At 36.8% G+C, this 10,738-nt stretch overlaps 1 non-coding gene across 1 annotated transcript; it reads left to right on the top strand.

The window, feature by feature from the left end:
• Positions 1–4,145: 4,145 nt before the first annotated feature.
• LOC138882084 (small nucleolar RNA R71) lies at positions 4,146–4,250 on the top strand. The gene has a single exon (XR_011403564.1). It is a non-coding gene; the product is annotated as a small nucleolar RNA R71 (small nucleolar RNA).
• The last annotated feature ends 6,488 nt before the right edge of the window (positions 4,251–10,738 follow it).

Raw genomic sequence — 10,738 nt, 5'->3', positions numbered from 1 at the left:
TGCTTGATTACTCTGTTTGACACCTCAACTTGCCCACTTGTTTGAGGATGATATGCTGTAGCAAATCTGTGGCGAACTCCATATTTAGCTAGAATGTTATTCAACAATCGATTGCAAAAATGAGTCCCCTCATTACTAATTAGGGCACGTGGAGTCCCAAATCTCGAGAATATGTTCTTTTTCACAAAAGCAGTTACCTCCATGGTGTCATTCGTTTTCAAAGCAATTACCTCCACCCATTTTGACATGTAGTCAACTGCTAGCAAAATGTATTTATTTCCTCTGGACGGTGGAAATGGCCCCATAAAATCTATCCCCCACACATCAAAAAGCTCAACTTCTAGGATGTTATTCAAAGGCATCTCATGCCTCCTTGTGATTGTTCCCGTTCTCTGACATTGGTTACACTTCTTAACAAATGCATGGGCATCCTTGAATAAAGTCGGCCAAAAGAGACCGGATTGTAGCACATTTGCAACTGTTCTATATCCTCCATGATGGCCCCCATAAGGTGATGTGTGACAATCATACAACACAAGTTCTACCTCTTTTTCAAGAATGCATCTCCTCATCAACCGATCAACACATTGCTTGTACAAATAGGGCTCATCCTAGTAGTAAAAGTTCACATCATGTAAAAACCCCTTTCTAGCTTCAGATTCAATTTCAGGAGGAAGTACCTCACTCACAAGATAATTTACGTAGTCTGCGTATCATGGAGGAGGGTCTTGGGTGATAGCAAAAAGTTGCTCATCAGGAAAGACTTCTTTAATTTAGCCACCTTCCTCCACGTGATCGTGATTTTCCAGCCTTGATAGATGGTCAGCTACTTGGTTCTCTGTCCCCTTTTGATCTCGTATTTCTACATCAAACTCCTGTAGCAATAAAACCCAGCGCATCAATCTAGCTTTAGATTCTTTTTTTGTAAGCATATACCTGATTGCTACATGATCGGTGTGGACTATGACTTTCGTTCCCACCAAGTATGCCCGAAATTTCTCAAAGACCCACACAACATCTAACAACTCTTTCTCAGTAGTGGTGTAATTTAGCTGTGCATCATCAAGAGTCTTACTTGCATAGTAGATGGAATAAAACACCTTGTCCTTCCTATGGCCTAACACTGCCCCAATAGCAAGGTCATTCGCATCACAGATAAGTTCAAATGGTAAAGACCAATCAGGTGCCACAATAATGGAAGCAGTCACCAACTTCTTTTTGAGTTCTTCAAATGCCTTGAGGCAAGCATCATCAAAGTTGAAAGTTACATCTTTTTCAAGCAGCTTGCACAAAGGATTAGCAATTTTCAAAAAATCTTTAATAAAGCGCCGATAGAAACTGCGTGTCCCAAGAAACTTCGGACACCCTTCACTAAAATAGGTGGAGGTAAATTTTCAATTGTCTCCACCTTTGCTTTATCAACTTCAATGTCGCTCCTAGATAATCTGTGACCCAACACGTGCCTTCTTGTACCATAAAATGATATTTTTCCCAATTTAGTACCAGATTTATTTCTTCAGAACGGGCCAACACCTTGTTTAAATTCCTCAAGCAATCATCATAAGAAGACCCAAAAACTGAAAAATCATCCAAAAACACTTCCACGAATTTTCCCACCATGTCGGTGAAAATAGCCATCATGCACCTCTGGAAAGTGGCTGGTGCATTACAAAGACCAACGACATTCGCTTGAAGGCAAAAGTGCCAAAGGACAAGTAAAAGTGGTCTTTTACTGATCCTCTGGGCATATGACAATCTGATTGTATCCCGAATAACCATCAAGGAAGTAATAATATTAATGCCCGGCTAACCTGTCTAGCATTTGGTCGATGAATGGAAGTGGGAAGTGGCCCTTGCGAGTTGCTTTGTTGAGCCTTCTATGATCAATGCAGACTCTTCATCATGTAATAATGCAAATAGGAATTAGCTCATTCTTCTCGTTCTTAACTACAGTCATTCCTCCCTTTATGGGTACACATTGAACTGGGCTTACCCAGTTGCTGTTAGAAATAGGAAAAGTGATACCTGCATCGAGCAACTTGATTACTTCCTTTTTCACCACCTCTTTCATAATGAGATTTAATCTTCTTTGATGCTCCACACTGGGGCGGTGTTCGTCCTCTAAAAAGATTTTATGCATGCAAAATGATGAACTAATACCCTTGATGTCAGCTATAGTCCACCCAATGGCTTTTTTGTGCTCGTGGAGTACTCTGAGCAATTTTTCTTCTTGAGTGTTGGTCAAGCTGGACGAAATAATTACAGGCAATGTCTCATAGTTCCCCAAATAAGCATAGCGCAGATACGTTGGAAGTGGCTTAAGTTCTAGCTTCTGAGCTTCTTCAATAGATGGCCTGGGAAGGGTCAGAGTGACATGCCTGTCCAACTCTTCAAATTTTCTAAACCCCTGGACATAACTGCAGGATATATCTAGTACTTGCTCAACTTCTCCCATCATTTCATCTTCATTATTTTCTACATCCCCAATCAATACTCGTTCAACCGGATCTACAGGGCTCATATAGGGCACTAACGATGTGGCATCACTCTCCACCACAGAGATCATGGATAACTCTTCATAGTGGGCTGGTAACTTGAGTGATCTATAAACATTGAAGACCTCCACTCGATCACCCACTCTCATTGTCATCCTTCCTTCGTAGACATCGATAATAGCTTGGCCCGTGGCTAATAATGGACGCCTTAAAATAAATGGGACTTCCTGATTAGGCTCGTAATCCAAGATAATGAAATCAGTAGGGAATATGAAAGAACCCACTTAAATTAGCACATCTTCAATCACTCCCTCAGGATGAGCAAGAGAGCGATCAGCTAACTGTAAGATAATTGTTGTTGGTCATGGCTCACCCAACCCCAACTGTCTGAACACAGATAGCGGCATCAAATTGATGTTCACTCTAAGATCACATAAAGCTCACCCAACAACATATTTACCAATCGAGATTTGAATAGTGAAACTACCTGGATCCTTCAATTTCTGAGGTAACTTGCCCTGAATTCTTGAATTGCACTCCTCAGTGAGTGCCACAGTCTCAAACTCGGTTAGCCTCTTTTTATTTGCCACAATGTCCTTGATGTACTTTGCATATTTGGGTACTTCTTATAAGATGTCAACCAATGGAATATTAATTTGCACCTACTTCAAGATATCAAGAAACTTTTTATATGTGGCATCATCTCTTAATTTCTGTAATATTTGAGGGAATGGAGGTGGTGTCCTTGCAACCAATTGTGGGGATTGCTCAGCCATCGCCTCTCTAGCTGGCTTCTCTAGCTCCTTAGCTTTTTCTGATGTTGATTTTATAGTGGTTGGCCTCTCATTAAAAGTCACATGTTTCCTCTTTTTAGACTGAACTTCTTCTAGTTGTCTGCCATTCCTCAACGACAAGGAATTAAGGGTCGCCCTAGGATTCGCTTCAGTGTCACTTGGAAGAGCTCCAGCTGGTCTAGTGTTTTGAGCACTAGCAAGTTGTCCCATTTGACGCTCTAAATTTCTCATTGTTGTGGCGAGGGCTTGTTGTTCAGCCATCAGTTTTTTCAACGTCTTCAAAGTGACTTGTAGGACTTGCTTGTTGTTCAACCTGAAGTGGTCTATATTGATGTTGAGGTGCTTGAGGCCTGTATTGATTCTGAGTACCTTGGTTTCCACCCCAAGAGAAGTTTGGGTGGTTCCTCCAGTTGGGATTGTAAGTGTTTCCATATTGGTTTGTTTGGCCCCTATTTGGATTACCCACAAAGCAGACAGATTCTGGGTTAGTGGGGCATATGTCGCTCGTGTGCCCCTCTCTACATATTTCACAAAATAATTGAACCTGTTGTACCGGTTGTACTTGTTGCTTGTTGATACTCGAGGTCATCTGATTGACTTGGTTGGTCAGTGTAGAAATTTGCGCTGATAATGCTGAGACGTCATCTAACTCAAGAACCCCTACAGACTTTTGCATTGTGTGTCTGCCCATCTCTCCTTGCCAATCCGGATTACTCTTGGAGAATTTGTTCAATAATACATATATCTCGTCAAAGATTTTCTCCAACACTTGACCCCCAGCTACAATATCTACCACAATCTTTGTTTCAGAATATAGCCCTTCTATGAAAGTGTGAGCTAACACTTCATTCTTTTGATTGTGAAGAGGGCAGTCTCTGAGTAGGCCCTTGAACCTTTCCCAAGCTGAGTATAAAGATTCTCCCACTTTCTGTTTGAAGGCAACTATCTCACTTCTGATCTTTGCAGTTTTGCCTGAAGGAAAGAACCTTGCTAGAAATTTTCGCGCCAAATCATTCCATGATGTGATGGAATTAGCTGGTTCTGCCTTTAGCCATCGCTTAGCTTCACCCAACAGAGAGAATGAAAAAAGCGTGAGCCTCACATAATCTGGAGTGACCCCGTTAGTGATATAATTATCACTAATCTCCAAGAAGTTCAGAATATGCTGTTGTGGATCCTCATTTGGAAGACCTATAAACTGTCCATTTGCATGAAGTAGATGGATCATGCTCTGTTTTAGCTCAAAGTGCCCAGTGATTCTAGGCTTATTATACTGGAGGTGACATTAGCAATGATGGGCATCGCCACCTCCTGAACAACCATGGGTTGCTCCTCTACCATGTTCACAGGAAATTGAACAAGTGCCTGAATATTATTCGTGTCCCTTGCTTCCCTCAACCTCCTGTGAAATGTTCTCTCAGGTTCAGGATCAAAGCCTTGAAGTCGGTCCTGGTTTCTGACTCTACGCATTTAATTTAAGTTCCTGAGATCCGAGCAACAATCAAGTAACGTTAGACTCGATGAAATAGACAATTAAAGCAAAAACTAGCAAGTAGTTAATATTCAAGTCCCCGACAACGGCGCCAAAAAATTGTTGCTCCCAAACGCACACGCAAGTATACGTGGTCGACAAGTAATATAATGATAAGTTGAGTGTCGAACCCACAGAGACTTGTATAAACTACTCACTAAATCACTAAAATTGTTATTCAATCCAGCTAAAATCAAAGTCCAGTAATGATTATATTATACTACGATTCTAAATAATAACTAAATTATCAAGTAACGAGTTGATTGTTGTGTATTCAATAGAGACAAGTATTTCAGGGTTGTGATCGATTCACCATTCGTATTGTGTTCTAATTAACTCTCCCTTTCATGTAATTCACTCATGGTTGTTAATTAATCGATAAATGCTCTCATAGCCTTCTCCTGAAGTACTACTCACCTATTCTCAATAGATTAACGTCTATATTCCTATGAAATCAATCTATTAAGAACGCATTAAGATTATGATATTTAATTAAGCATGGTGACTAGGTATATTCCTATCCTGACCACAAATCCGCTCCCCCTAAGGGTTAAGATCATGCTCTCTTCAATTCTTCTCTAATCTAAAAACGGCTTTCCCAAGCATAGCATAGATAGTAAATAGAACCTAACTGTTGGCCAGACAATTAAGCAATTAAACACAGAATTGAAGAAACAACTATATATTGGTGAATTATAATTAAGGTCAAGCTAATATCAAACAATAATATTCATGGCTAAATCACAACCCCAGAACAATGGGTGTTTATTCACTCATGATGTAATCAAACAATTGCATAAGTTTTGAATAATTGAAAATACTAGAAAAGATGAAGAATTCTGAGATGTTCTTGCTCCTCGATGTTTCTTGTGTGTATTTTTCCTCCCAAGTGCGTCTCTCCCTCCCCCCCCCCCCAAAAAAAAAATAGTCTTAGTCTTCCTTTTATACGTGTTGGATAGGTCTAGGGCTGAATAAACCGTATCCCGAGTAAAATAGGATGAAATCCGCATCAACGACGCCCAGCCCGGCGCCAGGCGCCCACCAGGGCGCTGCCCAAATTGCACACACTATTTTCAGCGCCACAGGTGGCGCCAGGCGCTGCCTGTGGCGCCCAAATGGCCTCTTTTTCCGGTTTTGTTCGTTTTAGCTCAAATCTTGCACGTTTCGCCCCCACTTGTTTCCGAATCATTCCTACAAGTAAAAACACTTCAAATTAATATAAATCATAGTAATTAACATCCCAAATTCACGAAACAAAAGTAAAATATGAGGCGATATACATAGAAATATATATATTTTAAGCTTAACATCAATCTTCCTACAACCTCACCACTTATCCCTGTTGGCTACAAATGGAGACAAGATCAACTATTCAACACGTTATAATAAAAAGAAAAACGTATTTGTTCCCCAAAGAGAGACATATAAACGTATTATATATCATGAAATATACATAAATTCAACGTAGGCATGCAATGAATACACATTTTAGAGTTTGAGACCATGTGAACATGGCCTTTTTTTTAATTGGCTATATTATATGAACAAGAAATTCATGAATTATAGGGGAAAGTCGGTAATATATACTAGGGTTAATTGGATGACCGCCGAATATAGAAGGTCACGGGGACCATTTCATTCGTAACTGCTACAAAAACTATCATTTAATTTAGACTTTCATTCACATACACTGCATATATACCTTTCCCATCTATACTCAATTCAAAAGTGAACCCCAAAAATATTTACATAATTAATTGGGACTTCCAAGTTTTCTTGTAACATTAGCTAGCCTAGGAGATAATAAAGTTTAGCAGGTTCTAAGGCTTCAAGAACATGTTTGCACGAGCTAGCACGAATAGAGGACATAGATAAACGAATTTGAATCTAATATGAAACATTATAAATTCATATGAGAAGCTAAAGTTCTTAAAGTAGAAAAGACTAAATAATAGGAAAGATGACTTAAGTGCTAGATTCATCGTAGTTCTTTTATGCAACTTAATTATATTTAGAAATATGAGGGTTTTTTTTAAAAAAAAAAATTGGAAAATGGAGAGTTCAGGAAAGAAAAACGCGGCAAGTCGTTGACTTTCTTTGGCCATGAGTCCGCGTCGTCAAACAAAAATTAAGTACTCCTACAATAAACATAGAAAGGTATAAATCAGAGAATAAAAATTCGTTTTTATTTAATAAGCAACAAATTATAAGTTAATCTACACATAGAGGTATAAATTAGAAAAATAAAAGATATTTATTTTTTCTTTTCAATTCTAGAGAACCAAACCTTGGGCATTTATTTAGCATAAGAATAGGAAATAGCACAAAGATATTATAGAATGAAAATGGAAAGATAACGACAGAGGTGAAAATACGAGCAATGAGCTCAGAATAGCTGCTTAGTTTTCATTATAAGCTCATGTATAATGTAATAATGTCCGTCGGATTATCGTAATGTGTCCTCACAAGTCACAAGATTTTCATATATTAATATGAAAATGTTTTCTTATAAAATATTTTGAGCTGTAAACTTGTCATGTATGGACTGCAATATCTTAAGACAATTCATTCCATAATCTATTTTAGCCTTGGACCCACCTTAGCGTTACATTTAAGTTCCAACCAAAATATCATCTTGGCCCAATTACTTAATTTGATTCTTATTTCAAACAGAGGGTGCTTTGTGAAATGTTTCATCTAAATCAATAGGATAATTTATGGTTGGTTTTTGATAACTACATTAGAAATATATTTAGTGGAACTATTTATTCGTCTGACATATTAACAATAGACAAACCTCGATAACTATATATATATATATATATAACCTCGATATATATATATATATAACCTCGATATATATATATATATATGCTCGTCTAAATGACGGATTCATCAGGACATATCCGTCTTGTCTTCTTTATTTTTGCTTGCAAACAGATCTCTATAGGTGCTCCCCATTTCCAAAAGAAAACCTATAGTAAAGGAAATGGTAAATTAAAAAAAAAAACTAAAGGGCAAAAGAAAAGAAAAAAACATGAAAGTCTAGTTTCGCCAGCACGTAAAGCTCTAACTAAACTTCTTTGGCAAAAAGATTGGGGAGTTATTGAGTTTTAATTGGTGTAGCAACTAAGACAATCCTCAACTTTTGCATTGCTTTTACTCGAAATAAGAATAATACCTCCGAGATTTAGAAACCTTTGCTTTTATAGGGACAACAATTTTTGTGGTGCGAAAGTGCTCAATTATGAAACATAAATAATGTTTTTATTATCAATGAACTATGAATTCCACGCCATTCAGGGAGAAAAGAAAAAAAAAGCAGAAAGGCTACTAACGGCAGAAAGGAGAAAATTAACTTTAATATAAGAAAGCTAAAGGTTTCTTGGAATTGCTTTTTCTATATATATAATATACCTCCTTAAGCTTAAACAATTTTAAATACTGATCTTGAAGTGGGATATGGTGCTGGATTTTCCTTCAGTACCTTTTATTTTTCTCTGTATCTTTTCTTTTTCCCAAACTTTCTTGTTTTTTCCTATTTCTTTCTTACTTAATCCTAGAGGTATTTGTAATTTCATTAGGATGTAAAATTCTGATAATTAAACAAGGTTTTTGCCCGATGATATAAGGATCATAAATGGACATCTCAAAATTCTTTATATTCAAGATTGGATTGAATAGTGGTCATGACCCTACTAACCCAACTCCTATTTGTCAATTCCTTTGGTATGTAGCCATGGAATTCATAAAATTTGTTTCTTAGAAATAAAATAGAATTATATCGTATTAATTTTCTTTCTTCCCTTTTTTTAATATTTGGATTGGACATCTTGAACTTGGAGAACATAAAAGCCCAAATCCTATTTGTGTCCTTTTGTATGGTAACAACTAAATTTCGCTTCTGAAAAATAATAATCAACATAAGAAATATAGCGACAAATATTATATTCTATTTCAAGTGATGAGGTTACAATCTCTAAAAATATTTTTAAATCTAAAGAGATGTAGTCCTCTGATTCTTCTCGTCACGGATGATGATTCAAGAGCTTGAGAGCTTGATTTTGAACTTGACGGATTTCAGATTTGTAGTACTTCATGAACAATTTGAAGGTCGTCAAATACCAGGATTTGGTGTTGAGTTATCACAAACGAAGAATTTGAAGCCGCCCGCCTATAATTTGAGTTCGCCTTTGGAATTTGACCACATACGACGATTGTAGATATGAATGGAGATCTTGATGCTATTCTTCAGAGCTTCTTTAGTCTTTCCTTCTGCTTACTTTCATGTTTTTTCTAGCCTTCTCCTGTGACCAATTTATATAGATGTGGGGTGGAGTAGCCTCCAAGAAAACCCTGCTGGGCCATTGGACTTGAGGCTCATGGGCCAACTCATTTGATAGAAGACCAACTAATGGTCTAGCCCAATAATATATTGAACCTTTATTTAAATTAATTTAATTGAATTTAAATAACAAACCCAATTATGTCGGTCCATGTTACTTAATTGGACCAATATATATTTAATTTGTGGTAAAATCCAAATTTCTTATGAATTTAGATTTGACAAAATTTTAATTGTCTACATGTATATTGCCATGGAATTCATAAAATTTATTTCTCGTAAATAAAATAGAATTATATCGTATTAATATTTTATTTTTTTTTAATATTTGGATTGTACATCTTGAACTTTGATAACATAAAAGCCCAACTCCCATTTGTCTATTCCTTTTGTATATTGCCATGAAATTCATAAAATCTATTTCTTATAAATAAAATAGAATTATATCCTATTAATTTTCTTTCTTTCCCTTTTTTAATAGGGAAATTTTTGTTGCTATACCATATAGGAAACTATATTACCAAACATGTTCATAGTTTGCATATTACCCGTCATGCTAATAGTATTTCTACAAAATATAAACAATTCATTAAATAAGGAATCATTATAGCTGTAGGCCTTATTTAGGCACGCTAAAATTGAGGAATTAAATATTCTTCCAGATCTTCTACAACGCAAATCACGCACCTTAATAATTATCGTCTGTTTCATTCAAATTTAGCGACTCTGTTTTTCATATTGTTCGCAAGAGACTTGCTGTGGAAAACTTTCTACTTGCTCACCAAGGTTGACTTCCATTAGGTCCCCAAGGAAGAATGTGGGGAGTTGGAGCATTTGGAAAAACTGGTCAATAAGTAAAAAGGGGCAGATTCAGCGAGTTGATTGGTTGGCTCTGATGGTAAGCAACCCCCACTTCCAACCGAGAGGTTGTGAGTTCGAGTCTCCCCAAGAGCAAGGTGGGAAGTTCTTGGAGGGAAGGATGCCGGGGGTCTATTTGGAAACAGTCTCTCTACCCTAGGGTAGGGGTAAGGTCTGCGTACACACTACCCTCCCCAGACCCCACTAAGTGGGATTATACTGGGTTGTTGTTGTTGTTGTTGGAGAAGCTTTGAATTCGAATTTGGGTTTTCAAAAATTATTATTTGTTTGGATTGGGTGTTGTTGAAAATAATTGGGGATATGGTTGGAGTTTATATCTCAATTTTGAGGGGTTTTGGTGAAGATTAGACTTGATTTTGGCTGAATTTCAGATTGAAACTCGAAGAAGAAGAAGAAGAAGAAGAAGAAGACAAGACATACATTATATTACAAAAATTATAGAAAACTTGTAAACTGTTATTTATTTATTTTTCTTTTATTCATTTAACTATTGTATGAAAGTTGAATATCATTGTATAAAAATTGTATTTAAGTGGTATTATATTATAGTTGTGTATACATGGAGACGAAAAAGAAAAACAAAAACTTAGGATCATATCCGCTATGTAAAACTGTTCGCGATTTCAATATGGAATTGAGTATCACCAATGAGAACACAATTGCAGGTTTGTGTTGTTACATTTTCTATCAAATT

Source organism: Nicotiana sylvestris, chromosome 1 (assembly GCF_000393655.2).
Source record: "Nicotiana sylvestris chromosome 1, ASM39365v2, whole genome shotgun sequence".
NCBI lineage: Eukaryota > Viridiplantae > Streptophyta > Magnoliopsida > Solanales > Solanaceae > Nicotiana > Nicotiana sylvestris.
The sequence above is the reverse complement of the archived record's forward strand: the minus strand, read 5'-3'. Positions and strand labels throughout refer to the sequence as shown.